Source organism: Gracilinanus agilis, chromosome 1 (assembly GCF_016433145.1).
Source record: "Gracilinanus agilis isolate LMUSP501 chromosome 1, AgileGrace, whole genome shotgun sequence".
Lineage (NCBI taxonomy): Eukaryota > Metazoa > Chordata > Mammalia > Didelphimorphia > Didelphidae > Gracilinanus > Gracilinanus agilis.
Genome location: NC_058130.1, coordinates 292,299,046 through 292,302,135, shown reverse-complemented (window position 1 = coordinate 292,302,135; position 3,090 = coordinate 292,299,046).

The following is a 3,090-nucleotide window of genomic DNA, read 5'->3' as shown; positions in this document are numbered from 1 at the left end:
CTAATTTACTAGTAATAACACTCTTTTTTAAACATTTATTAATATTCATTTTAACCTGTTTACATATTTTATGCCCTTACATTCCCCTTCTCCCCCCGCTCTCGCCCCACCCACGGCCAATGCACATTTCCACTGGTTGTTCAGGGCCTATTTCCATATTGTTGTTAGTTGCATTGGTGTGGTAGTTTCGAGTCCACATCCCCAATCATGTCCGCCTCAGCCCCTGCATTCAAGCAATTGCTTATCTTCTATGTTTCCTCTCCTGTAGATCTTCCTCTGAATGTGGGTAGCATTCTTTACCATAAATCCCTCAGAGCTGTCTTGTGTCATTGCATTGCTGCTAGTACAGAAGTCCATTACATTCGATTTTACCATAGTATACCAGTCTCTGTGTACAATGTTCCTCTGGCTCTGCTCCTTTCTCTCTGCATCAGTTCCTGGAGGTCTTTACAGTTCACCTGGAACTCCTCCAGTTTATTATTCCTTTTAGCACAATACTATTCCATCACCGGCATATACCACAGTTTGTTCAGCCATTCCCCAATTGAAGGACATACACTCCTTTTCCAGTTCTTTGCCACTACAAAAAGCGCAGCTATAAATATTTTCATACAAGTCTGTTTATCTATGATCTTTTTGGGGTACAAAGCCAACAATGGTATGGCTGGATCAAAGGGCAGGCATTTTTTAATAGCCCTTTGAGAATAGGTCCAAATTGCCAGCCAGAATGGTTGGATCAGTACACAACTCCACCAGCAATGCATTAATGTCCCACTTTTGCCACATCCCCTCCAGCATTCATTACTCTCCCCTTCTTTCATTTTATCCAATCTGCTAGGTGTGAGGTGATCTCTTTTGGTACAAACCCAACAGTGGTATGGCTGGATCAAAGGGCAGGCATTCTTTTATAGCCCTTTGAGCATAGTTCCAAATAATATCACTCTTTATGTTTAAATCATATACCCATTTTGAAATTATCTTGGTACATTCATTGATCATCTCTTCCTCTTATTAATTTTTCAAAACATTTATTAATATTCATTTTTAACACGGTTACATGATTCATGCTCCTACTTTCCCCTTCACCCCCCCCCCCGCACCTCCCTCAACCATGCCAATGGCCATTTCCACTGGTTTTATCATGTGTCATTGATCTAGACTTATTTGCAAATTGTTGATAGTTGCATTGGTGTGGTAGTTTCGAGTACATCCCCAATCATGTCCACCCCAACCCATGCGTTCAAGCAGTTGTTTTTCTTATATGTTTCCTCTCCTGCAGTTCTTCCTTTGAATGTGGGTAGCGTCTTTACCATAAATCCCTCAGAATTGTCCTGGGTCATTGTATTGCTGCTGGTACAGAAGTCCTTTACATTCAATTTTACCATAGTATATCAGTCTCTGTGTACAATGTTCTTCTGGCTCTGCTCCTCTAGCTCTGCATCAATTACTGGAGATCTTTCCAGTTCACCTGGAACTCCTCCAGTTTATTATTCCTTTTAGCACAATAGAATTCCATCACCAGCATATACCACAGTTTGTTCAGCCATTCCCCAATTGAAGGGCATACACTCCTTTTCCAGTTTTTTCCCATCACAAAAAGCGCAGCTATAAATATTTTCATACAAGTCTGTTTATCTATGATCTTTTTGGGGTACAAAGCCAACAATGGTATGGCTGGATCAAAGGGCAGGCATTTTTTAATAGCCCTTTGAGAATAGGTCCAAATTGCCAGCCAGAATGGTTGGATCAGTACACAACTCCACCAGCAATGCATTAATGTCCCACTTTTGCCACATCCCCTCCAGCATTCATTACTCTCCCCTTCTTTCATTTTATCCAATCTGCTAGGTGTGAGGTGATACCTCAGAGTTGTTTTGATTTACATTTCTCTAATTATTAGAGATTTAGAACACTTTCTCATGTGCTTATTGATACTTTTGATTTCTTTCCCTGAAAATTGCCTATTCATGCCTCTTGCCCATTTATCAATTGGGGAATGGCTTAATTTTTTATACAATTGATTTAAATCCTTGTATATTTGAGTAATTAGACCCCTGTCAGAGTTTTTTGTTATAAAGATTTTTCCCAATTTGTTGTTTCCCTTATGATTTTGACTACATTGTTTTTGTTTGTACAAAAGCTTTTTAGTTTAATATAATCAAAACTATTTAATTTACATTTTGTAATTTTCTCTAACTCTTGCTTGGTTTTAAAATCTTTCCTTTCCCAGAGATCTGAGAAGTATACTATTCTGTATTCTCTAAACTTATTTATAGTTTCCCTCCTTACATTCAAGTCATTCACCCATTTTGAATTTATCTTGGTGCAGGTTGTGAGATGTTGATCTAAAACTAATCTCTCCCATATTGTTTTCCAAATTTCCCAGCCATTTTTGTCAAATAGTGGATTCATGTCCCAAAAGTTGGGCTCTTTGGGTTTATCATACACAGTCTTGCTGATGTCATTTACCCCAAGTCTATTCCACTGATCCTCCCTTCTGTCTCTGAGCCAGTACCATATTGTTTTGATGACTACTGCTTTATAGTATAGTTTAATATCTGGCACTGCTAGGCCCCCGTCCTTCACATTTTTTTATCATTATTTCCCTTGATATTCTTGATCTTTTGTTATTCCAAATGAAATTTGTTATAGTTTTTTCTAATTCAGTAAAGAAGTTTTTTGGTAGTTTGATAGGTATGGCACTAAACAGGTAAATTAATTTGGGTAGAATGGTCATTTTTTTTATGTTAGCTCATCCTACCCATGAACAATCAGTAGCTTTCCAACTGTTTAGTTCCAGTTTTATTTGTCTGGAAAGTGTTTTGTAGTTGTTTTCTTATATTTCCAGTGTTTGTTTTGGTAGATAGATTCCCAAGTATTTTGTATTGTCTAGGGTGATTTTAAATGGTGGTTCTCTTTCTAACTCTTGCTCCTGTGATGTATTGGAAATATGTAGAAATGCTGTTGATTTATGTGCATTTATTTTGTATCCTGCAACTTTGCTGAAGTTGTTGATTATTTCTACAAGCTTCTTAGTTGATTCTCTAGGATTTTTTAAGTAGACCATCATATCATCTGCAAAGAGTGATA